This window comes from Ahaetulla prasina, chromosome 2 (assembly GCF_028640845.1).
Source record: "Ahaetulla prasina isolate Xishuangbanna chromosome 2, ASM2864084v1, whole genome shotgun sequence".
NCBI lineage: Eukaryota > Metazoa > Chordata > Lepidosauria > Squamata > Colubridae > Ahaetulla > Ahaetulla prasina.
In genome coordinates this window covers 71,998,267-72,025,969 of record NC_080540.1, presented here as the reverse complement: position 1 = coordinate 72,025,969, position 27,703 = coordinate 71,998,267, and the positions used below count along the sequence as shown (strand labels likewise).

Genomic DNA, 27,703 nt, shown 5'->3' with positions numbered 1-27,703 from the left:
CTGTTTGTGGAACCCACGGTGGCCGCCGAGACTATTCCCGCACCTAAGATGTTCGTCGATGTGGTCCAGCGTCAGTGGGCGAGTCCGGGTTCGGGTTCTAATCCCAACGCCACAGACAAAAAGTTTTACAACTGCGCAGCAGACCTCGAAAATATCCTGCAAGTCCCCTCCGTGGACGCACCAGTAGTGGCCCTAACAGCAACCTCTCACGTTACGGGTCCAGAGAACGAGGCTCTCCGTCCGGAGGACAAAAGGGCTGACCAGTCTTTGGTCAAATCCCACCAGGCTTCAGCCTGGTCAGTCAGGTCCTCCATGGCATCTTCTTTTTTCAATAGAGCCTCTATCATGTGGCTAAAGCAACTTCAGGGCCGTTTACCATCATCGGACGTAAGAGCTCATCAGGACCTTAACAAGGTCATTGCAGCTCTGGAGTTCTCAGCGGACTCGACGCTGAACGCGGCCCGTTTCTCGGCCAAAGCTATCGGGTCTACAGTCACATCCCGTAGACTTTTATGGCTCCGTCACTGGCGAGCGGACACCAGAAATAAATGGCGCCTAGCCTCCTCTCCCTATGCGGGCACACACTTATTCGGCGCTTCGCTAGACCCGATCCTAATAGAGACCAAGGACAAGAAGAAGGTCTTACCCTCCCTATCTCGACGGGGGGAATTTCGGCATCAGCCTTATTTTCGCTCCTCGACCTCACCAGCTTCATCTGCCGCTTCCTTTCGTGGCCAGGATTCCGGAGGGTCGGGGTTTCGGCGAAGATTTTCGTCGTACAGAGGAAACAACCAGAGGGCCGACCAGGTCAGAACAGGGGCAAAGTTTTCGGCCCGTAAGCCGTTCCGAGGGGGGCGGGGCAAACAGTACAATCGATTCAAGTAGTCCCGCAGCAGTCCTCCCCATTGGGGGCCGGTTAGCTCTATTTGCTGACCAATGGGAAGTTTCCACTTCAGACCGTTGGGTTAGAGATACCATTAAACACGGCCTGGCCCTAGAATTCCTCTCCACCCCTCCGACAGTTTTTGTTTCTTGCCCGACTTCCTCCCGCAGCTCTAGTGCGTCTCTGGTGGAGTCGGCGGTCCATCACCTTTTGGCTATTCGAGCTATTCAATTGGTTCCTGAAGATCAACTCAAACAGGGCTTCTATTCCAGACTCTTTGTCGTAAGCAAGCCGTCGGGGGGCTGGAGGGCTATTCTGGACCTAAAGGCTCTTAACAAGTACATTGTGTACCACCGTTTTAAAATGCACTCATTACGTTCCATATTGGAGTGCATTAGACAGGGAGATTACATGGCCTCTATTGATTTAACAGAAGCCTACTTACATATCCCCATTAGACGTGATCACCGTAAATACTTGCGTTTCTGCTTCAAGGGGTCTCACTATCAATACCGGGCCTTACCCTTTGGGTTGTCTTCGGCCCCTAGGGTCTTTACTAAAGTCATTGCTGCTCTTATGGCCCACATCCGAAGGTTTCCGGTTAGGCTCCAGGCCTACCTAGATGACATTCTCATCATGTCAACTGCCCCAAATGCGGCCCATAGAGATATCTCTTTGACCATTGAAGCGCTACAATCACACGGGTTCTCTATTAACTGGGAGAAGAGCCATCTTAATCCCTCCACCTCTATAGTACACTTGGGGGCACAGATTGATTCACTAAGTTCTATGGTTTTTCTGTCACTCGAACGTCAGGTCAGTTTGGCCGAGTTAGCTAGCATCTCTAGAGTGTCACGGTCGGTTCCTTTGGAACAACTCTCCCAACTCCTGGGGAAAATGGTGTCGTCATACGATATTATCCCATGGTCTCGCCTCCACAGTCGGCCACTTCAGTGGTTCCTCTTGCCACATCAGAGGAAACGGTGCAGTTCTTCCAAACGACGGGTGAGTCTTCCACGGGAGGTGGCCGACTCTTTGGCTTGGTGGAATCCGGAGGTGCTGGCCAGGGGTTCAGTCTTCAGGGAACCAGTGAGGGACGTGATCACCACAGATGCCAGTCTCTCGGGCTGGGGGGCACACTTGAATCAACACCTGGCCCAAGGCAAGTGGTCCCCCTCAGAAGTCCACCACGGCATCAACTTCCTAGAACTGCGTGCCATCCGTCTGGCTCTTCTAGCCTTCGAGGATCTCATCCGGGACAGGAATGTCCTTATCCTCACGGACAACGTGACGGCGCACATAAACAGGTGGGGGCACGATTCCCACTCGTTGATGACGGAAACCCTTTCCTCGGTCATTGGGCGAATCCCACCTGCGCCTCTGAAAGCAGAACATATTATGGGACGGACAACTGTCCAGCAGACTCCCTCAGCCGCCAAACCATCGACCAGTCGGAATGGACCTTGTCTCCATCGAATTTCCGCGAGCTGTGTTCCCGCTTCGGACTTCCTCAGGTGGACTTATTCTCCTCAGAGACCAACAATCAGGTGCCTCGGTTTTTCTCGAGATTCCCATCTCGGGGAGCGGAGGCAGTGGACGCCCTCCGCAGCAGTTGGCCCCCGGGACTTCTATGCTTTCCACCAATACCTCTGATTCCCAGAGTAATACGCAAGCTTCTCTTGGAAAAGTCGGAATTGATTCTGGTCGCCCCATTCTGGCCCAGGAGACCTTGGTTTGCGGACCTATTGACTCTGTCAGTTCGGGAACCGTGGAGGATCCCGGACAGCCAAGTGTCTCTTCTCCAGGGACCGATTCGACACCCCGAACCGCAATGGCTACGCCTAGCCGTGTGGAGATTGAGCGGAGCGTCTTGATTAAGGCAAAAGTTCCAGGCCAGGTCATCCCCACCATGCTGGCCTCCCGCAGAGACTCTACCAAACGGATTTACGAGGCCACGTGGCGCACATTTGAAGGGTGGTGTTCACCTCAAGGTATAGTGGCTTCCTCAGCTTCTGTATTAGACATTCTAGCTTTCCTGCAACGAGGTCTCGATTCAGGATTAGCGACCAATACACTCAAGAGACAAGTAGCAGCAATTTCTTCAGTCTTGAGATGTGGTTCACTTATATCCCTTTCCAAGGAGCCGCTCATTCAACAATTCTTCCGGGGGGCTAACAACGTCAACCCGCCAGTCGTTCACCGCTTCCATCCTGGCGATTAAATGCTGTTCTCAATGCTCTTACTAAGGCGCCGTTTGAACCTCTTAGAGACTCATCTCACGTATTCTGTCACTGAAGGTAGCCTTTCTGATAGCCATCACCTCAGCCCGCAGAATTTCGGAATTGTCGGCTTTATCAATTAGGCAGGACCTCTGCACCTTCTTCAACGACAGAGTGGTGCTACGTCTAGACCCTACCTTCCTCCCGAAAGTTAACAGTCAATTCCATAGGACACAGGAGGTCGTTCTGCCTAATTTCTGTCCATCTCCCAGGCATCAATTGGAGAGACTGTGGCATACTCTGGACGTGCGGAGAGCATTGAAGATATACATTGAGCGGACATCATCCTTCCGTAAAACAGAGGCCCTTTTGTGTCGCTCCAACCTCTGTCTCTGGGCCAAAAGGTGACCAAGTCGGTTCTGGCCAGGTGGATTAGGGCCGCAATTGCCACAGCATATGAGAGCCAATCTCACCGGTTCGAAGATTACAGCACACTCTACCAGAAGTGCAGCATCTTCGGCCGCTTGGGGAGCCCAAGCCTCCATCGAGGAGATTTGCAGAGCGCGACGTGGTCCAACCCTTCTTCGCTCATTCGACACTACCGGTGGACTCCTACGCCAGCCGACGCTGCCTTTGGCAGACGGGTTCTGCAGTCGGTGTTTTCCCAACAATGACAAGCCGCCATCGACCCTCCCGGTAAGACATGGGAGCTTTGGTATATCCCATTCCTGACGGCCGCTTTTCCCGACTGAGAGAAGGGAACGTTGGCTTACCTGAACGTCCCTTCTTGGAGAGGAAAGCGGCCGTCAGAATTGGCGGAAACGTTCCTTTACAAAATGGCGGACGCCTGTAATTCCCAGACCGCCTTGCCAGCTCCTATTCAGAGGGAAGCGACTCTGGATGACCCAGGGGAGGGTCCCTCTACAGCCCCTCAAGCATCTCCTGTCAGGGGGCGAAAAATTGCCAGGGCCAAAGCTAAGAAAGGGGCTCAAGCTGAGGAGAGACGCCACAGGGCTCTGGAAAAGGTATTCTCCAAGGCCTCAAAGAGGGCTCACCAGTCTCCTTCCCCAAAGCAAGGGGGAAATCAAAACGCTGGGGCCATTCCTGACCCACAAGGCCCAGTATTTCTCTCCCAGCCTATCCAAGCGCCTGGATCCTGGTCCCCGGATAGATTTTCCCCCTTACCTTCAGCTCAAACTGCAACCACCCCATTGTTCCGCACCCTTTCAGAGATGGAACTCAGGATTTCCCCAGATTCCCTGCAATCTCAACCAGTTAGGGTATCACAAGGAATGGGGGTGGCACAAGGAGCGGGGGTGCCCCTAGTACATCCTGATACCAGATTGCCCCAGATGCCAGTTTTTCAACTGCCAGACTCCTTCAATCTGATGATACAACAGGCCATTCGTCAGGAGGTAGCTCAAGCCCTTCATCAGCAATCTATGCCCTCTTCTTCTTCCAAAGCCAATAGGGTAGATAAAAAGAGACAGTCTTCTAATTCAGGCCCGGCCATGTTCAATTCTCAAAGAGAAGAATCACCTGGGGAGGTCAGCCAGGCCTCGGTTTCCGAAGAAGAAGAGGATACTGGGGAGGCCTTATCGGAGGATGAGGGTCTGGGGCCGGACCAGCCTTCATTTGTGGGCCTCTTTAAACCCCACTTGTTTCGATCACTCCTGTTCAAAGCCCTAGCTACTACAGGGTTAGGTGGGGTTGCGGGCTCCCCAGCTAATCCCCCAACCCTACCTAGCACCTCATCTAACCTGTTTGTGGAACCCACGGTGGCCGCCGAGACTATTCCCGCACCTAAGATGTTCGTCGATGTGGTCCAGCGTCAGTGGGCGAGTCCGGGTTCGGGTTCTAATCCCAACGCCACAGACAAAAAGTTTTACAACTGCGCAGCAGACCTCGAAAATATCCTGCAAGTCCCCTCCGTGGACGCACCAGTAGTGGCCCTAACAGCAACCTCTCACGTTACGGGTCCAGAGAACGAGGCTCTCCGTCCGGAGGACAAAAGGGCTGACCAGTCTTTGGTCAAATCCCATCAGGCTTCAGCCTGGTCAGTCAGGTCCTCCATGGCATCTTCTTTTTTCAATAGAGCCTCTATCATGTGGCTAAAGCAACTTCAGGGCCGTTTACCATCATCGGACGTAAGAGCTCATCAGGACCTTAACAAGGTCATTGCAGCTCTGGAGTTCTCAGCGGACTCGACGCTGAACGCGGCCCGTTTCTCGGCCAAAGCTATCGGGTCTACAGTCACATCCCGTAGACTTTTATGGCTCCGTCACTGGCGAGCGGACACCAGAAATAAATGGCGCCTAGCCTCCTCTCCCTATGCGGGCACACACTTATTCGGCGCTTCGCTAGACCCGATCCTAATAGAGACCAAGGACAAGAAGAAGGTCTTACCCTCCCTATCTCGACGGGGGGAATTTCGGCATCAGCCTTATTTTCGCTCCTCGACCTCACCAGCTTCATCTGCCGCTTCCTTTCGTGGCCAGGATTCCGGAGGGTCGGGGTTTCGGCGAAGATTTTCGTCGTACAGAGGAAACAACCAGAGGGCCGACCAGGTCAGAACAGGGGCAAAGTATTCGCCCGTAAGCCGCTCCGAGGGGGCGGGGCAAACAGTACAATCGATTCAAGTAGTCCCGCAGCAGTCCTCCCCATTGGGGGCCGGTTAGCTCTATTTGCTGACCAATGGGAAGTTTCCACTTCAGACCGTTGGGTTAGAGATACCATTAAACACGGCCTGGCCCTAGAATTCCTCTCCACCCCTCCGACAGTTTTCGTTTCTTGCCCGACTTCCTCCCGCAGCTCTAGTGCGTCTCTGGTGGAGTCGGCGGTCCATCACCTTTTGGCTATTCGAGCTATTCAATTGGTTCCTGAAGATCAACTCAAACAGGGCTTCTATTCCAGACTCTTTGTCGTAAGCAAGCCGTCGGGGGGCTGGAGGGCTATTCTGGACCTAAAGGCTCTTAACAAGTACATTGTGTACCACCGTTTTAAAATGCACTCATTACGTTCCATATTGGAGTGTATTAGACAGGGAGATTACATGGCCTCTATTGATTTAACAGAAGCCTACTTACATATCCCCATCAGACGTGATCACCGTAAATACTTGCGTTTCTGCTTCAAGGGGTCTCACTATCAATACCGGGCCTTACCCTTTGGGTTGTCTTCGGCCCCTAGGGTCTTTACTAAAGTCATGGCTGCTCTTATGGCCCACATCCGAAGGTTTCCGGTTAGGCTCCAGGCCTACCTAGATGACATTCTCATCATGTCAACTGCCCCTAATGCGGCCCATAGAGATATTTCTTTGACCATTGAAGCGCTACAATCACACGGGTTCTCTATTAACTGGGAGAAGAGCCATCTTAATCCCTCCACCTCTATAGTACACTTGGGGGCACAGATTGATTCACTGAGTTCAATGGTTTTTCTGTCACTCGAACGTCAGGTCAGTTTGGCCGAGTTAGCTACCATCTCTAGAGTGTCACGGTCGGTTCCTTTGGAACGACTCTCCCAACTCCTGGGGAAAATGGTGTCGTCATACGATATTGTCCCATGGTCTCGCCTCCACAGTCGGCCACTTCAGTGGTTCCTCTTGCCACATCAGAGGAAACGGTGCAGTTCTTCCAGACGACGGGTGAGTCTTCCACGGGAGGTGGCCGACTCTTTGGCTTGGTGGAATCCGGAGGTGCTGGCCAGGGGTTCAGTCTTCAGGGAACCAGTGAGGGACGTGATCACCACAGATGCCAGTCTCTCGGGCTGGGGGGCACACTTGAATCAACACCTGGCCCAAGGCAAGTGGTCCCCCTCAGAAGTCCACCACGGCATCAACTTCCTAGAACTGCGTGCCATCCGTCTGGCTCTTCTAGCCTTCGAGGATCTCATCCGAGACAGGAACGTCCTTATCCTCACGGACAACGTGACGGCGGCGCACATAAACAGGTGGGGGCACGATTCCCACTCGTTGATGACGGAAACCCTTTCCTCGGTCATTGGGCCGAATCCCACCTGCGCCTCTGAAAGCAGAACATATTATGGGACGGACAACTGTACAGCAGACTCCTCAGCCGCCAAACCATCGACCAGTCGGAATGGACCTTGTCTCCATCGAATTTCCATGAGCTGTGTTCCCGCCTGGACTTCCTCAGGTGGACTTATTCTCCTCAGAGACCAACAATCAGGTGCCTCGGTTTTTCTCGAGATTCCCATCTCGGGGAGCGGAGGCAGTGGACGCCCTCCGCAGCAGTTGGCCCCCGGGACTTCTCTATGCTTTCCCACCAATACCTCTGATTCCCAGAGTAATACGCAAGCTTCTCTTGGAAAAGTCGGAATTGATTCTGGTCGCCCCATTCTGGCCCAGGAGACCTTGGTTTGCGGACCTATTGACTCTGTCAGTTCGGGAACCGTGGAGGATCCCGGACAGCCAAGTGTCTCTTCTCCAGGGACCGATTCGACACCCCGAACCGCAATGGCTACGCCTAGCCGTGTGGAGATTGAGCGGAGCGTCTTGATTAAGGCAAAAGTTCCAGGCCAGGTCATCCCCACCATGCTGGCCTCCCGCAGAGACTCTACCAAACGGATTTACGAGGCCACGTGGCGCACATTTGAAGGGTGGTGTTCACCTCAAGGTATAGTGGCTTCCTCAGCTTCTGTATTAGACATTCTAGCTTTCCTGCAACGAGGTCTCGATTCAGGATTAGCGACCAATACACTCAAGAGACAAGTAGCAGCAATTTCTTCAGTCTTGAGATGTGGTTCACTTATATCCCTTTCCAAGGAGCCGCTCATTCAACAATTCTTCCGGGGAGCTAACAACGTCAACCCGCCCGTGGTTCACCGCTTTCCATCCTGGCGATTAAATGCTGTTCTCAATGCTCTTACTAAGGCGCCGTTTGAACCTCTTAGAGACTCATCTCTACGTATTCTGTCACTGAAGATAGCCTTTCTGATAGCCATCACCTCTGCCCGCAGAATTTCGGAATTATCAGCTCTATCAATTAGGCAGGATCTCTGCACCTTCTTCAACGACAGAGTGGTGCTACGTCTAGACCCTACCTTCCTCCCGAAGGTTAACAGCCAATTCCATAGGACGCAGGAGGTCGTTCTGCCTAATTTCTGTCCATCTCCCAAACATCACTTAGAGAGACTGTGGCATACTCTGGACGTGCGAAGAGCATTGAAGATATACATTGAGCGGACATCATCCTTCCGTAAAACAGAGGCCCTTTTTGTGTCGTTCCAACCTCTGTCTCTGGGCCAAAAGGTGACCAAGTCGGTTCTGGCCAGGTGGATTAGGGCCGCAATTGCCACAGCATATGAGAGCCAATCCCTACCGGTTCCGCGAAAGATTACAGCACACTCTACCAGAAGTGCAGCATCTTCGGCCGCTTGGGGAGCCCAAGCCTCCATCGAGGAGATTTGCAGAGCGGCGACGTGGTCCAACCCTTCTTCGTTTATTCGACACTACCGGGTGGACTCCTACGCGTCAGCCGACGCTGCCTTTGGCAGACGGGTTCTGCAGTCGGTGTTTTCCCAACAATGACAAGCCGCCATCGACCCTCCCGGTAAGACATGGGGAGCTTTGGTATATCCCATTCCTGACGGCCGTTTTCCCCGACTGAGAGAAGGGAACGTTGGCTTACCTGAACGTCCCTTCTTGGAGAGGGGAAAACGGCCGTCAGTCCCACCCAAGGCGTCTGTCTATTAGGGGCCCTGGGGCGGGAGGGCACTAATTCTCTATCATTGCAGAAAGACAGGCCGGCCTACACTTGAATCCTCGCCGAAAAAGCTGGAGGGAAATAGGAGGAGGCGGGGACCACAAACTACAATTTAAAAGACTCGGTCCAATCAGCAACGAGAAGAGATTACCCATTCCTGACGGCCGTTTTCCCCTCTCCAAGAAGGGACGTTCAGGTAAGCCAACGTTCCCTTTTCTACTACTTCCACATTAAAATATTACCACTGAAGTCTCTGAACAAGTTCACTGAAATGTTCAATGCACTGAAATTACCGTAAGTGCTTAGTCTGGAAAACAGATAACCGTTTTTCAAGGCAAAATCCCTAAAACCCATTACTTGAACTTAAATAACTGGTCCTACTATGCCATAACAAGAGACATGACTTGATATTTTGAAGAGGCCTGAACCTAGCCTTTAATTATCAGGTGTATGAGAAGTTTCTCTGTTGTTGATTATCTTTTGAAAGCTCTGCATCCTTATGTCCTTTCTATGCTGCTAAGATAATATTTGGGCACAAAGACCAACAGAGTTTAATAAAGATTTCAAAACAGATACCTAATAAATAATATGAAATGAAGAGACTAGAGCACATATGAAAAGAATATAAAGGCATTTTCAGAAGCATTTGTGTTTTTCTGTCACAGTGTTATTACCATTTCTTGATTAAAAGAAACAAGCCACAAGAAAGAGGAACAATGTGGATCAGGACTGTAGTGTCTACTTATGCTGTTTTGTACTAAATATCAAATTCTTATAGCCCTGTGTCATACTTCTGATCTGGACCATTTTTCCAATATCTTCATGTTGCTTTTTGCATCACAAAAATGTATCAATTGATAAGCATCTTAAAAGAAATAGGATATACCAAAATGTTTAGCTTGGACCCTAAGTCCAAAAACACAGTTCACACGATCTTATGATACAGAGGACCTACTAAAGCCTAATGTTTAGAAAAAGCTACAGTACGCATTTTTGCTGCTCCTGAAAAATATATCCTACAGGAATCTATGTATCTTTGTCTCATATTCTAGTTACAGCCTCCCCAGCACAGCGGAATATTTCATTAAAACTTCAAGAATCCATCTCCTCAGTCTTTCATCCCGTAAACAAAAAGAGAATATCAAAGCATTTTTATTAGGCACACCATTTTTGGCACCATCAGTTTCTGCTATTTACTGTAATAGAAATTCCTCATGATTGGTTTTGCTAATGCAAAATGATTTATGTAGCACTATAAAGGAAATCATGGAATATCCTAAAGAATAAAGCAGAAAACAGATATAAACAGATTAAGTCAACAGGAACAAGTATTTTTCCTTTCAGAATCAGGCAGTGTAGAAGTTTAATAAATTATTATCAATAACCAACATGACATTGATAAGAGTGGCCCAAAATATAAAAATCTAATAACCCATTTCAAAGTAATAAATTAACACTACGCTTGTACTTAGGAACAAATGATTAATAATTAAGGTTCACTCAGATACTGACTGAATTTTTATTCATTCCTACATTAGCAAGCGAACCCAAAACCTCTGTGTTAAACACCTGCACAGTAACACAGATCTACACATCCACTAAAATGCAAGCAGGTACAGGTTTTCAAACGGAAAACACTGCCCATCTCCCCAAAGGATTATTTGCTCTTATTGTGGTTTATAATCCTAAATAGTTTTGTTAATAGAACAAAAGGTATCTCAGTTCCACATTATATAGCCCACCTCTCCTATTATTTAGTTGAACTGGATTTTTTTCTTCATTAAGTCAAACACAGCATTACTTTTTTAAGTAGAACATGATCTTTGACTTTAAATCTGTCTCAAACTAAGCACACTTATCATGACAAACTCGCAACCTACTACTAAACCTATTTAGTTCCTTCCCTTTTAATGAGATTGCAGCCTCAATGTTTTACATTTTGGTATTTATTTATAACATTCATATAGCCATCTAGCTTAAACCAAACTCTGGGCAATTCATAACACAAGTATATAAATAATATATACCAACAACAAAATAAAAACAGTACAACAAAATATTGAAAGAATTGAAAGCGAAAGATGGTGATGTCAAGGTTCCAGAAATACCTCTTCTGCGTAAAAGAGACTCGGAGGCATCTTTTCTTTTTCTCAAAGTCCTTTACTAGCATGAGGAGACTGGCACACGATGAGTGCAATTCCCAAAACTGAAGTTCCGGATTCGTTTCCCCAGTTATACAAACCCCCAATAGTCCCACCCCCCTGACCCCTCTGACGATCACACGGTCCCACATTCTTCCAGTTCATTCGAGTAACTTCTTGCCACTCTTCCTGCAGACGTGAACACCATCCGACCTTGACCGCTGGAAGAATGTCACCATACCCCTCAACCCCCCCTCCTCCCCTCAAGATAAAAATGTGGCAGCGTCTGGAAACCTAAAGTTTAATATGGTTTCCAGGCCTGACAGGTGACTTGTTCAAATCACATATCTGGCTTGTTCAACATACTGTTTTTATGAGAACTAAGGGCCACAGTCATTCTCATGTCAGAACCAGAAATAAAATCCAGTAACTAATTGCACACATTATTATATATTTTTCATCGGCATACTTGAGCACCTCCCTTTCTTTTAGTATTGCCACAAAAGATTAATCTTAATTGTTCCTATAATTTAATGTCATAGAAGACAACATTAACGTTCCCCATAATTCATCATCTATAAAGAAAGATGAACCTATTTCCATACTGCAAATCATAAACCCAGAACTACATGATTGGAATGCTATTGTAGGTTGAAGCTATTGATCTCTGTCGAAAAATTAAGAGAATCCTGCAGCAGAAAGGTATTTCTGTGAGAAATAGGAGGGCTTGGTCTAAACGAACTGTTCTGTGAATATGGATTCCATTCATGTCAATGTTCTACATTTATGGATATTGCAACCTTCAATTCTCTCTTAGGTCAACAAAGGAAGCCTTTAAGCTAGAGATTCTTGCTGAATGTTACCTACATGCCATTCAACAAATCAGCGTGGACAATTATTGTCTACAACCACTTTCACTCTGGACTTGCCCTTCCATAGACAGACTTCCCACTCCAGGCACAAAGTCCTCTGAAGGCAAGCAAAGGAAGAAAAAGGAGGAGGACAAAACAAGAAACATTCAGAGAGGGGACTCCAAGTTAATATAATTACCTTCAAGACCCCAGGGAATAAATACATGTTGTAGCAAACATAATTCAAAGACCCTGTAGACTTCTATACTATCATTAATACTTTTGCTTCCAACAGAAAAACACATGAATTTGTTTTAATTTTAACTCTTAGAAGTACTAGTATATTGAGATTGACAGTATTCAAGCACTGGGATAACAGTTTCTTATACAAACTAGAGATCTATTAAATATATTTCTAACAAGGTCATAGTGCACAAAAGCTTTCAGCAAAAATAGTTCTTGGGTTTTTTTTTAAATCTCCCTTTTCACAATCCTACAAAATAAACCAACTAAGTAAGCTACAAAATCCAAAAAATATTTGTAAATAAAAATCATAGCTGCATCTGTCACTTTAAAGGGAAAGAGTCCTGTGCTTTAAAAAGGTTAATTTCAAGCTTATAATCAGAAATTTGTTTTTTATGCCCAGACTTGCCAAATAAGTGATACATAATTCTTGGCAACAGCCCTGCATCTATGAAACAAGGAACAATTATTAAAGTTTGCTACATGAGACTTTAAATTTAAAGTTATGAAAATGTGATATGAATATCAACATGTCACGGGCAACAGTTCTGGCACATATTTCTTTTTAACACATCTCATTTCTCTCATATAAAGCTATTTGAAAAATTATTTGCTAAGAGATTACCCTCCCTACAAAAATAATACAATAATACGATACCAATGAATTACAAATAGAAAGAACTTACTAAGTTAAACAGAAATTACAAAATCAGGGGCCCTTGCCCATTTAACTCATCACTCTAATCCCGCTCCCCAAGGATCTATTGTCACTTTTAGAACCTCTTCTATTCCTAGAGTAATTCTGGCATATAAAAAATAAAATCATCCAACATACAAAGAAAAATCAATTAGAATGAATTCTATATTCTCCAACTTTTGATTTTAGTATACTTTAATTAATAGTTACGCCATCCAGAGTCATGCTCAGTGATATGGGAAAAATAATAAACCCCTAAAATAAACGTAGAATTGACACGAGCTACCATCTCAGTTACATATCTATGCAGCATAAGCCTCATTGAATCTCATTAAACATAATTCTGTTGCTAAATATTGAGGTTATCAAGCTCACCACTTGACTTGACTTACAAAAGATACAAGGTAAAATATAAACATTGGCCGAGATTGGACAAACACAGTCAATGATGTATTGTTGAGAAACTGAACCATTTTTTTAGATGTGGAAATATGATCTTAGAAACAACATGTGCTCATCTTTTGATGTAATGCTGTATTATTTCTTTAGTTTCCTATTATTTTAATAACTGTAAACATAGCTATACTGGAACAAGAGGTGTTCAAATCTGCACATCCTATACTTGGTATAAATTTTCCCGCAGGTCAGAAAGCTAAGATCCAAATATTTAGTAAAGTCTTCTTTCATTTTATGTTAAGTTTATAATCCTTGAAAACCTTGCAGTAAATGAGATATTGAATGAGTGGGAAAATAGGTTGTAGGGCAGTGTCAACAAATATGCTCATAATTTTTTAGAGCCTTAATCTTGAGTACTATGTTATTCAAACATATTTTCTTCTTTTTCTCATATTCTGGTGCAGGGAAAGCATTTTCTCCATCTTTTCTACAGTTCGCTTTCTACTGCACATACTTTTCATGGCAGATAAAGAGGTAGCATGCATCATTGCACTACAACTGCTATTAGCATTGTTTGCTATGTAGATTTGGCCAGGTTAAATGCTTATCCTTGGGCTGATTATATTTTACCAGTTTTACTGCAATATGTCCAATTCTGATTCTATTATACGAAAAGTCTTTTTTTTATTATTGTGACCCCACAGTAATAGTAGTAGCTACTACAGGTACAAAAATAGGAAGCAGGATCCACATCTGGAATAATCATTCAATATAATGGCAAGTGCATAAGGCAAGAAAGGGTTTAGTGGGAAAATGTTCAAGTAGTTTTGGCAGAAGGAAGTCTTGTCTTGTTTCCAGGCCTTTGGTGCAATTGACTATGCTGGCACAAACTACATAATAGTATCTTTTTTTTCTTATAAAAGAAAGTTCTGTGATGAAAATAATCAATTGCATAGTAGTGAATTCACATAAAACAAATTTACCTAAGGATACCATTGTCTCAATTCTTCAGGTCTACATGTGCATTTATTTATATCCAAACATGCAGAAACAGCAGCCTTTCCTGCACAACATAATCCTTCACTAAAAGCAAGGGAAGCCCTACATTTTATTTTATACCCAATTCAATGTATATAGTATATACAAATTTAAAACGTTCAAGTTTTTATAAATTTACAAATAAAGTAGTTAAATAAGTAACTCAACTATTATGTGTGAGTTGACACAAATGCTTGCATAGATAAATATTTGCATGTCAGGAATGAAGCCTGAAGCAATGCCAGCAAAGAGCTGCATTTTACTTGAATGGGATTTCACTATAATCATATAATTTAAGACAATCCTGCTGTCATCCTAGTCTGATTACAGCCTCCTACGCAGTCAAGTCTTGAAAATATAAACTGCAATTAGACTCAACACTATCCAAGGGTTTTAAAAACCAAATTAAACTTTTCTTGTTATTTTTATTTATTATAACCTAATCTAAGCACAGTATCTAAGAATCATTTATCTTCAAAATACTTTCTTAATATATAACAAATTAAGGATTACAGGTGTCTACTCCAATGCATGTACCTGAACCTGGAAGTTAAGTGATTTAGATTTTAAGATCTTTGTGTATGAATATATGCCTTCAAATAAGTCTTGACATCTACCTGGATAAATCCCTGAAGTTTTCTTGACAAGATTTTTGGAAGTGATTTATCATTGCCTTCTTCCTAGGCAGTGAAAGTGTGACTGGCCCAAGATGACCCAGCTGGTTTTGGGCCTAAGGCAGGACTAAAACTCACCATCTCCTGGCTTCTAGCCTGGTTTCTTAATCATTACACCAAACTGGAGTCCTTTTTAAGGTCTACATGTATATCTTTTATTTCATTATGAGGCAAAATAAAGGCATCCATTACTGCAGAGGGAATGGAGTCGATTTATGTTTACAACACATAATATAGACCTAAATTCATATTATATGCTATATTGTTTAGCTGTTTACTGCTAAGCTATAACTCTGAGTAACATCAGTGGCCTACAATCACACGATGCTTGAAATATTAAATAATTCTTTCTCTTTAAAAAAAAACACCATGATATATACCAATAGTTACTGCCACAATCAATATCGTTTCTCATTTGGAAACAGCATCCAAAGCTGAAAAATTGTTTCTAGTAGATGAAGTTAAGTTGTCAGTAAAACTAGAAAACTGCCGCTAGTCAATCACCCCCTGCCCGTATATAATCTTTGAATAAATTCGCCCCAATGATGTACAGCTTTACTTCAGTTTAATAGTCAAAAATATCTATTTTCTTACTTGAATGTTAGAATCCTGTGTATTACTGAAATATTTGCTATGGTAACTACTACGTCCCAAACTACTATTGTCCCAAACTACTGACAACAACCAATCCTATAAAACAAGTAACAGCAGAAAGAGACTAAAGAACCATATACCAGTTTTATCAGTGAAAATTTCTCTAGTCTACTTTCCAAGTGGATAAAGTAGAGGCAGAATTATTGCTCAGACTACTATAATGCCAACAAATTTCTCAGAAGCAAATACAATCATTCTACTAAAATCCACCCAGGTCTAATAAATAGACATCAGTCTGGCTCATTATATGGATTAAGAGAGGCCTAGTAACGGTATTGCTTTTTAAGGACTGATAAACTGTCTAGCATTTACTCCTGCAAAACAAATGTGGTTTTTTTTTAACTCCCCTGGTCTTTTCCTTCTATTCATTAAGAAATGTCAACTTCCTTTGTAGTAGTTTGTACTTTGACTTGAGATATAGAAATATGTCCATGTTCAGTGCTTCTGAAATTGTATATGCAAAGGAGGGTTCTTTCCACTTCATTCTTGAGTCACAGATTGCCTGATTACAGGGTGCCTGTTTTTCTTATATAACTATATAACTCCCCCTTCCATTGTAAGATTATTTTTGCAATATGAATCAAATGTGTTAAAGTTTTAGTTCTGTCTACAGCCAACTACAGTTTATATCTCAAATCCAGGACTTGGATTCAGGTGCATCCTGAGCTTCATGGGCAGATTTATATCCAAGCCAGCAACGTCTCTTTATTTTCAAGTACAAGAAAGAGTGACAAGAGGTGAGGCAGGAAATAGAAAGAAAACAGCAGAGCATATCGAGCAGTTGTTTTTCAACCGAAAGCAGAATCCCGCAGGAGAAGACATTAGCAACACTTGTAAGATGGAAACTGGGGCTGGGCTTAGTGTAAGTTTGTGGCACTGTACTTAATGAAAACAACGTGCGCAGCAGCTGCGGATCCGACCATCCTTGAGATTTAGTCCCCAAAGTACGCATAAGGTGTGCACCACCGGGTTAAGATGTGAAGCTGTAGTCGGATTAACATCTCACCGAACAACGTAGCGCTTTTCAGAGCAAGCAGCAGTCCCGACAAGAGTCCCGGAATGAGAGTTTAAAGATCACATACGCCGCCATGGGGGGGGGGGGGCGGTGTAGTGAGAAGACAGAAAACCAGCCAAATAGTTCATGAGGCCTCTTCTCTTCAAATGAAGCCGTATTTAAGGTTTTTTTATATAAAAAAAAGAGGGGGGGGAACGACGACGACTTCTTAACCAACCGGCCCTCCAGGAATACACATGGCCACAAAAAAGTTCATGAGAAGTTACCTTGAAATGAGATTCTCCCGACCCGTAGACTACTTGAATGTGGGGGAGAGGAAAATAAAAAAAAAGTGTCGCCCAAGTGCTCGGCCGGCGACCCATTCAGACTCCGAGGGAACCGGGGGGGGGGGCAGGCAGAGATTCCCTTCTGGCTCGGAGCAACCCCGCAGTCGGCAAAGAGGCAGAGAGAGAGGGAGCTTCCGCGCCCACCGTCTCGCAACTTTTCGCGACCGCATCAGGGCGGCAAAGGCGAGAGGGAAAGAGTCAACCTGGCGCCCCCTTCCGGGCCCAGACCTTCCCCGACGCAACGCGCACCTCCCCCGGGCCGCGGGAACTTGCGCGGAGAGCGGCACCAGCACCGCCCGCGCGCAGAGTTGGCGCTCCTACTGCAGCGGCGCAGCGGTGGTGGTGGCGGCGGTGGCGGCGACGACGACGGCGGCGGCTCCAACCCGGGCATCGGAGGGAAGCGCTCGCCGCTCGCTCCCCCTCCCCTGGCGCTGCGCTCCGCCTGCTTGCCTGGCGGCGGCGGCGGCTCCTTCTACCGCCGCCGCCGCCGCCGCTGCTGCTACCGCCCTCCCTCGCCGTCTCCCGCATCAAACTTCAAGAGGCGAAAAAAAACCTTCCGGGCGGTCGGGCAGGCGGCAAAACGTACCCAGCATCTACACCGGACGCCGCCCTTCCAACGAAGGCGGGCATCCCGCGCCCGTCTTACCTAGGGGGAGTTTTTCCAGCCCTGCGCCGCTGCCGGGGCTCGGGCAAGGCTCGCCGGCGCTCCGCTCACCGCCTCATTCCAATATGGCACGGTCGGCCCAAGCGCATGCGCCCGCCGTCTCTCTCCCCGATCCCCTCCCCTCGCTTCTGGCTTTTTGGGCGCTCGCTGCACACTCCCTCGCGCTCGGACACGCGGAACCGTGGCGCCGGCCGGGGACGGGGCCCCCTCGGTTTCTGGGCTTCTCTCCACACCCTTCCCGCCCACCCGGGGCCCGGAGCCAAAAAATAAAACTTGAGCCTTTCCTTGACTTTGTGCGCCGTGAGGCGGCGCGAGCCTCCGCCCGTCGCAGCGCCACCCTGTCCCCGAGGATTTCCCGCGGGGCGCGCACCTGCCTCAAGTTATTCGGCGCGCAATTGTGAAGGTTGCGGCCCCGCCGGGCTCGAAGCGGAGAAGGGAGGAAGAACGGGGAGAATTAAAAAGGAGCTTTAAAAAAAGAAAAGCCCCCCCCCATACACACACACACACACACCCCTCGGCGTGCTGGAATGAAGGCAAGCGTAGGGTTTGAGGGAGAAGCAGGCAGACGCTCAGTCAGCTCGGCTCTCCATCCATGCTTGCAGAGCCACGAACAACTTAAGCCTGTTTATTTCTACTGAAACCGGATGACTCCGGTACGCTTTAAGATCGACCAAATACCCGGCCGAAAACGTTGTATAGTGCGCGGTCTGGCCGTCTCCCTCGATTGCCAAGTTAAATGTTGCTCGGAGTACTCCGACTTCCTTCCCGTCTTCTCCCCACCATCACCCGCGCCCCACCCCTAGTTTTGTTGGCCCAGCAGTGACACCTTGGCTCAGCCGATGTCAGCCTGCCTCAGTTTTGCTTTTTTTTTTTCCCCCCCTCCACCTCTGATCTCGCTTCCACTTTCTCAAGCAAATCCGCTCCGGATCCTGGAGCCATTTGCAGCCCCCCCCCACCTTCTCGTCCGCCCGCCCCCCCGAAAGATGTAGGACGGAAGCGCGGCCCAAGTGCGTGCTCGCATTGGAAGGGGATGGCGGCAAAGGAGACGGTAGGGCGGCTGCGGAGGCATTGGAAACCGAGATGAATAATGCCGCCGCCGCCGCCGCTGCCGCCGCCCCCCCCCGCCCGCCGAAATTAAAATGAAACAAAATGAGATGGGGAAAAGGAAAGGATTGTGCAACATCGAGAACCTCATGACCACGCGCCTGTGCAATCAGAGAAGAGTAATAAAAGCGAGCGAGTTTCACGCAGCTTAAAGGCGACAGGAGGCGAAAGAGGGACAGCGATTTTGCTGCCAGCGAACTGGAGCCTTGCAAGAACCCCAATTTGGAGAAAGGGGTGGAGAATGGGATCTTATTTCGAGGACTCTCTCTCTCTCTCTCTCTCTCCATTCTCCCTTATTCCCCCCCCCCCTGAATCAGCCATCGCCCATCCACACGGCTGGACTTTCGCGTAGGCATGAGCTCTGCAGCTGGCTTCCACTGTCGAATTACAGCACCCCCCCCCCCCGCCATTCTTTTTGAAAGAGGACTTGCTTCGTTATACGTTAACACCTCTCTTTTAAGGTATCGGGATTATTTTAAACCTTGAACTCATTCTGCAGGCTGCACGCCGCCTATTCCGCGCGTTGCAGACACCAGTTGACAGCACACGGAAATAACCGGTCAGCGTGCGGAAAAGTCATACGGAACTCGAGATGGTCGATTTCGGACGGCAGCGAAGGGATGCGCCAAGAAATATAGAGACCAAACACTGCGAGATCTCCCGGACGGGAAGAATGCCCGCGGAGAACGGAGGCGAATAAAAATAAAATCCAGGCGAAGGAAACTGTCGCCATGCGGTTCAGCTGCGCTTTTCCAGACAGGCGGGGATCAGGTCGAGCAGCCAGGAATTCCTCCGCTTCCATTAAAAATGCTGGGCCGATTCAGCTGCTGGTGGCAGATGCAGCAAGAGGACTTTCTAGTTTTCTTTCGGTGACTGTGCGAAGAGGGGAGGGGCGACAGGCCAGGCTGTCTCGTTCGTTTGATGGTGGCGTGGACAATATGTTTCTAGGTTGAATGCAGAAATGCTCTGATCAGTTTTACTGCTGGTTTCAAATTGTGCTGTTTATGTAGCATCTTCGATTGTTTACCAAAGATACTTTAATGGGGGTGGTTACGCTGGGCATATTTGGTGTTAAAATAGTAATCCAGCTTAATAGCAATTTGGACCGAATACACTTGTTTTACAAGACCGACAGTTTATTGGTTCTTCCGATTCGGGGTTTTCCTTAGCATAAATAAAACCCCAAAGTCGGCTGCAGGGTGTATACAGTGACATTTTCTGCTTACAGCAGGGGAGGAAAAAGATGAGCAACTTTAGCGAGAAAATAAAATATCTAGTCTGACCACTAGAGGGTGGTCCCTCCATAGGCTTTCTAAATAGAAGTACTAAATGAAGCATCCTGGAATGTGGAATTTGTTAATGTAATCTTGGAAGTAAATTTTCTTGGGACAGCATCCACCCTACCCCTCCATAAACTGATGGGAATTAAATTCAGCACATGCATAAAACTAAAATTTAAAATTTAAAACTAGTTTTTTAAAATTCTTACTTGAATATCAAAGACCTGCAAAATTCAACAAACACTCCTTTCCTAGATAAAGCCACAACCCCCCTCCCAGTGAAAAAGGGGGGTTATCACATACATCTTATAAAAACATCACTCTATTTTCATTACTTTTCTTTAAATATTTTAAAGAAACAAAAGTAATTAAATGAAAAAATTATAATCATTCTGTGTAATAAAATGGTAAAAAATCTTTAATATTTCTCAAAAGTATATAATCCTTGGATCTTCCTTGAAATTATATCACTCTCTTTCCAACTATTTAAAAATGGATTTTCTATTGGCCTTGTCTATACATGATGGAAAATAAAACTGCACTTTTTTTAGCAAAGGTTATTTCTGAAGAAGGAATGTAACTGGAATACTACTTATTTACTATGTAAATTCCTTTCTAATATAATGGACTTGGACAGCAACTGTATTTTGCAAAATTGTAGCAAAATTATTTATTATTATTATTTATTAGATTTCAATTGAATATTGAATCACATTGCCATTAAACTTTATTTATAAAAACACCATGTAGGGCAGACTTTTTCCCTGTTACACTGCAGATGCCCAATTGGATTCTTCATTCTCTTTTCTCTTCATTAATGATGACCAGTTTCAGCCTCTTCAATAAAAATGAACACAAAGATTCTGGAAATGCATCAAATACTCATTTTTTTCCCAGAGCTGTGAAGAGCTTATTTTGCAACAACTGATCAGCAGAGGTAATTATTTTAAGTGTCTTGTTTCTCTTAACTCTCAGGTCTTACATACACAAGATAATAGAATACCCATAGCAACTATGATCTTTAACAGAGCTTTTTGTTTGTTTTTCCACACATAGTCAATATTTTAGATTGCAAAGCAGCATGATACTTCTAGTATTCTTCAAGAAAGTTTTTTTTAGGAGTTATTTTCAAATATAAACAATGTTTCTTAAAAATAAGCTTATGGCATGATTGCTTTGTGGGTGGACTGTATTATATTATTCTGAGATCTTCACACCATTATTTGTGCAACACTTGAGAAATGGGAGAACATATTTCCCTAGCACCACCAGTACTCGGGAGAATCTCACCTTATGACTCTTCCCTACATCATTATCACTGCTTGAAAGCCTATGAATGCTGAACAAGTAGGATCCATTACAGTATGCAGTTATCCCACATGTTCATGAATTTATTAGAAGAAGCTAGTCTCTTTCAGGAGAAGCCAATGTGATTTCTTCAGCACTACAAAAGAATTACCATCTCAAGGAATAATCTTCTCAAGTTGTATCATGCTGGCCACAACAAAGCACACTGAGCCCAAGAATCATAACCAGGGATGTGGCATTACATTGACTTCTTAGTTGTACCACAGAAGTCAGCTGGGACTGACAAATGCATAAAAGTCATGTATGTCAAGAATTCAGACAATACAATTTAACTGCAAATTAATATCTTGATACAGTATTCCTCAATCTAGCATGCTCCAGATGTGTTAGGAGATTGCAATTAATAGTCAATGTGACCATCCTTTCTGCAATTAAAGCTGCAGCTGATCTAATTGGAGAAGGCTGTTCTAATGTAGAATAATGCCACATAATGCCATAAGATTTCTAACTTCATGATCATTCATGATCAGTATATTAGAACATTTGGTTAGTGGAACAAGAAGAAAGGCAAACAACATGCTGGCTTGATAACATCAAAGCTGATACAAAGATGTGCATCCAACAACAAACTGCTTGATAGGGTAGCATGGAGAGCACTTGTCTTTAACATCACCAAGAGTCAGACATGACTGAATGGGAAAAACAACAACAACTAGAACATCTAAGGCCCAGGTGCCTAGGAGATGTTTGACTGAAATTTTTGACTGATAAAGACTTCTTTCGCAGAGAATAGGAAGCATGTGCAATCAAAGATAGCTTCATTATATGAGATCCTCACATTTCGCAGATGCTAGGAACAAGACTGACTTAGTATGGTTCCATGCTCCATTGCTCCATGCTCTATTATGAGGTGCTATACTATATTGGCTAAGCTAGAACTATCTTGCTAATTTCTGGAGACTGCTTTAACCATGAGGTACGCTACTACCTCTAATGGTGAAGTGGAGAGACAGAATTAGATCATCAAAGGAGTGACTAGGGAATTGGACTGAAACTAAGAAATGCAGGGTCAGGTTGATCCTCAGTCAAGGAAACTGGATGTTTTAGGACATTTGCTACTCTTAGTTCAATTTACCTTACAAGATTATTGTAAAATAAAATAACTGCAGGAGGACCTCCTGAAAAAAAGATGATATATATATATATATAACCCTGTTTTATATATATATGACCTAAATAAATATTGAAATCCAGAGAAGTCACTCCAGATGCAAGATATTATAACTATTCCTGCAATCATGCAAATAGTGACTGCCTGCCAAGGAATCCTTTAATGCTAATAATTTCTAACAAAAAAAATCAGCAAATTAGTTATTTATTTTATGAAAGATTTTATAAAATATATAAATCTAGCCATGCATGCACTAATGTATATAATACATTATAAGCTTTTATTCCGTATGTGACTAGGAGCAATCTAATGCATCATTTAAATGTATTTATTCAATATGTTCCATTTTAAGACTTCTTTGTTAAAGGCTTTTAATATACAGTTTGCATCTACTGCTTCACAGTGTTTTATTAAAAGTCGAGATCTTGTTTCATTTTTGAAAGACTATTGTTAGATATTGCTTTAATCATCGGTTTATTTGAAGTTAGCAGATAAGTGTGCTTTCCAACTAATTTAAACACAGAAGAATGCTTCAAAGTGATTGAAGACTTTTCCACCCTGGTTCTTTGTTCCTTGTGTCTAGGATGTGTGTTTTTCCTGTGGGTTTTTTTAATACAGGAAGTTGCTATAATGATGCCTCTCTCCAAAATATCTATCTATATCTATCTGTATCTATCAATCTATCCCTACATATCTCTCTTTATCTCTATATATTTCTATATTTATGTCTTTCTATAGATACAGATGCAGATTTATCTATATCTAATATCCAGAATTAGTCAAAAGCAACAACACAAGACTGAAGTTGAAGAATCGGTAGTAGTTGTATATAGATCAAAGTAAGAGTTTGATGTAGACAAAAATAATACAAATCATTTCCAATTGTGTGTGTGTGTGTGTGTGTGTGTGTGCCTTCAAGTCAGTGTTGACTCCTGGAAACTGCCTGGATTAGCTCCTGCAGTTTTCTTGGCAAGAAAACAGTTTTCTTTTTAAAGTGGTTTGCCATTGCTTGCTTCCTAGAGCTGAAAGGGGGAATGGCCCAAGGTCACGTAGCTGGTTTGTGCCTAAGTCAGGTTTCACAATCTCCTGGTTTCTACCTGAGGCCTGGGGAAAGTTGTTGAGAGAATGTTGGAATGTAGCTTTAGCGAGTTCTGAATGAAATGGATTATCTGTATCCTTTGCAGTCTAGGTTCAAGCTGGGATAGCACGGAGATAGCATAGCTTGTTGATGGCCTGGAATTAGACAGATGCAACTGTCTTGGCTCTCCTAGATCTTTCCGTGACTTTTGATACTACAACTATGGTAGTTATGGAGGTTACAACTGGTCCAGAAAGCAGCAGAGCACACAGTGCCTATAGGTTCGCATATGTTATACCTTTATTGTGTGAGGTGCACTGATTCCTGTTTTCTTCCAGGTGCAATTCAGATGCTGGTGATCACATTTGAAGCCCAACATGGCATGAGACTGGATTATTTGCAGGAATGCCTCTCCTTAAGAACATCTATTCATCTGCCTAAATTAGATACTGTAGGTACTTTTCAGGCTTCCTTCTTGAAGTCTTACTATTATTGGGACCTCAGAAAGATGCCTTTTTCATGGCTGCCCCTATTATGTGGAATATGCTTCTACCATCGATTCAGCAGGCCCCCACCTTTCTAGCCTTTTGGAAGTCCATTAAGGCCTGTTTTTTTATGAAGGTGCTGGAATTGAATTGTATAGGTAGACAGTATGGAAAAATACCAACTGCCCTACTGTGAGGAATTGAAAGGGATAAATTGTTTTATTGTTTTACTGTTTTTACTCTTACGATTTTCTTATTTAATGGTTTTATTGCTGCTCTGAGCTGCCCAGAGTTGCTTAAGATGGACAAGCATAGATTTTTTTTATTTTTAATCCCATATTTATTATTTATATAAATAATTAAAGGTGGTAAACTTACCTAATACTCCTTCCTTCTCCTATTTTCCCCACAACAATATCTCTGTCAGGTGCGTTGGGCTAAGAGAATTTGACTTGCCCAAAGTCACCCAGCCAGTTTTCATGCCACAGGCAGGACTAGAACTCATAGATAGATAGATAGATAGATAGATAGATAGATAGATAGATAGATAGATAGATAGATAGATAGATAGATAGATAGATAGATAGTTTTTCCTATACAAAATAAGTCCTTTTTTCTCCTCGCAGCCCATAATATCGTCCTATCTGCACCTCTACCAATTTTCCCATGTACAAAATCACTTCCACTTTCAAATCAATTCTGCAAAAAACCTGCAATCAACAGTTAATTTAAAGTAATCTAAGTAAGAGTACTGGTGCATAGAAAATTCTAGATATCGATTTTTCACATGGCTGGACTTGATACACACCAAGGGGGAAATGAGTAGTGCAAACGTGGAAATCTACAGCATTTCCTTATTTGCTTGTTTTGTTAGATTTCCGTCTCACCTTTTGTACAAGAACCAAAAACAGTGAGATAATTCATCAGAGAGATAAGCAATTATTTTTGGTCAACAGCTCAATTCACTCTTGCATGGTCAGGAAAAGAAGATGGTGAATCAGAAAATATCATCTATTGATTGAAACTAGCATGATGTCTGTGTACTATGCTCTAAATTATACATTTCCCTGTCGTGAACCATAATTTGCCTGGATACTTTAGTTATTTCATTTATTAAATTTGTTTGCCACCCATCTCACTGCTCATCATCCTTACCACAAACATAAAGCCATATTTTCTGCAGCCAAATATGCATCCTACTTCCATCAGGAAAGAAAATATGCACTGATTATTTTTGATCAGATTTTACATATGCTACTTCGGGGCAATAGTTCTGGGTTTTGAAAGAAGTGAGCAAGCAACCATAATGCAATTGCCATCTGATGAAAATGTGTATTTTAGTTTAATATTTTATTTGAAACCTAGCTAAAAAAAGCTATTAAAATGGGCAGCTATTAAAATGGGCAGCTCTCTTCAGTCAGGATATTTTTTGGATTGCGGATCCCAAATAAGATCCCTCAGAAGTTTTGTTCACATCTTCTGAAGAAATATCCATCCACTAAAGTAACATCACCCAAAAGTTGTTCCTAAGAAGCTTTGGGATTGTACGTATTCTCCTCTCAGGAATTCTTGGCCTTTCATTAAAACAACTTTTCGGATACATTGATTGATAAGCCGCTAATTTCTAGCCAATATCTGTAGGCCAAAATGGATGTTTTCTGATAATTCCAATCCAGAAGGCTGCTGTAAAATTATCATAGTCTGAAACTGGAACTCTGGTTGGATGTTACCATAAACTGGGAGTAGTTACCACTACATAGCAATACCTAAATTCAGGAATAAGAACAGGATGTGGAAACTGAATGAGTGCCTGTTCCTGACACGGCACTGGACCAGATCAATGCTAAAATAGTAGGCAATTCCTATCACATCCAAGATTAAGAAAGCCAGCCAGATGGATCACAATTATATTTCTAGTCAATAGCTAAAAAGCATTTCAATCTGAACACTCTGCTATGGAAGATGCCTTCTCCGCTGACATTTCTTTCTTTCTTTTCTTCCTTCCTCTGTAGCTCAAGATGCTTACGCATTCTGCAAGCTTGCTGGTTTATTGCTTTGAGCGGCAGCATTATATAACAAAGCCATGCACACTGTAATGTGGTATAGATAGCATCAAGCTCCAAGAATCTTGCTTTAATAGCCTACTTATTTAGTCCTAGGCCAGCATGCTGAACAGCAACAAGAGGTTTGGCTGCAGTTAAAAGGAGAGAAATCCTCGCTCCCGTCTGAATTTGGATTTTGTCTCTGGAAACACGCTGAGCAGGATTTCTGATGACCTGAGAGTTGCAGCTGGGGTCATGCATGCAAGCATGTTGTTACTTATCATATGTAGAGTGGTTCAAAATGGTGACTGCGTGTGTGCGGTGGAGATACAGGAAGGCTGTTAAATTGCTGTTGCACGTACAGTGTGAGAGCAGTAGAGTACAGGCAGTGCTTGTGCTGCAGAATAAGCAGCTCCAAGGGAGGAGCAACTGGCACAGCATAATCATTGTCTTCAGTAGCACATATTATTTTGATCCTTCAGCAGACACCTAAGCATGATTGCTCCCACTTCGAGGGCAGGGCTAAAGCAGCAGCTGGACATGAATCAAGGAACATATGGGTCATTTTCACTTGTGGTAATGCAATAAGTTGGAGTCAGATTTGATGCTCCTGAGTTTATTTCTGCCACCATGACTGCAAAGTTAGATTTGTAATGGTACTCAAAATCTCTCTTTCCGGTTGCCTTGCACAGCTAAGTAATAATCTCCCTCTTCCCACTCCCTCTTTTATTTTAAATGAAAACAAAAAGAGTGAGGGTACACACAAATTCTTCTTGTTTAAAATATTTCTTCATTATGGCATATATAAAGAAAGCAGCGTAAAATGTTATTACAAACACTAATAAGCAGATACACAATGGAACAGACATGAGAAAGACCAAGAATAGAACCATTTTAATCACACTCAGAAGATATATTGCATCCTGTGTAAATTATTTAAAATAAATGTATAAAGGACTGCAACTTTTTAAAGTCAAAGGTCATTATAAAATGGATTTAATAGAAATAAAGAATAAACTGAACTCAAAATAAAATAAAGATATTGATTAATAAATAATAGTCTGATAGGTGAACAAACATCAATCCACCATCAATTATGAATGAGAAACTAAAATTGTATAGATCTAAATGGAAAAGATCCCATCATTTTGTTATATTGTTTTTATTCTTTTTTAAAAAATACTGTTAGCTGTCCAGATTCATGCAACTGAGATGGGCAGCCAAATAATTAATTCATTATTTCAATCAATGAGACAAAATGCAAAAAAAAAACCCGATTAAAAATGGCAATGTGTTTCACAACAGATGTGTATACAGTATATGTTTAATACAATAATTATTGACTTAAATGAAAATAATTTACGGATATACATGCAAAGAAGTCCTACATATGCTTAACACAAATTTGCCACAAAACTAAAACAAAATTAACAAATGCAGTAGATATATATAGCATTTTCATTTTTAAAAGCAATCTCTCTCCTGTGCTTTTTTAAATTTTATCAGGTTAGGAAGGTGTTTTTTTTTTCTTTTATTCATATAAAATGGCAGATTTGACACAGATTCTTCCTTTTCTTTTGAACATTCTTTGTAAGGCTAAATTAGCTTTAAATGGTACCTACTTTTCCTTCTGAAAACCCTCAAAACAATACAAAAATAAAAGTGGGCTAAAATATTAATTGTATAGCTAAATTAAATGGTGACCTAA

At 43.7% G+C, this 27,703-nt stretch overlaps 1 protein-coding gene across 7 annotated transcripts in view; it reads right to left on the bottom strand.

Moving 5' to 3' along the window:
* SFMBT1 (Scm like with four mbt domains 1) overlaps positions 1-17,728 on the bottom strand; it is a 146,411-nt gene extending 128,683 nt beyond the window's left edge. For 2 of the 7 annotated variants that reach the window (XM_058167440.1, XM_058167442.1), the window contains exon 1: positions 17,510-17,724. The gene's annotated coding sequence lies outside the window, so the exon portion shown is untranslated. Of the gene's footprint in view, positions 1-16,803; positions 17,174-17,449; positions 17,471-17,509 lie in introns of those variants that run through there. The other 5 variants (XM_058167441.1, XM_058167443.1, XM_058167445.1 and 2 more) reach the window with 4 other exon arrangements.
* Positions 17,729-27,703: the final 9,975 nt, after the last annotated feature.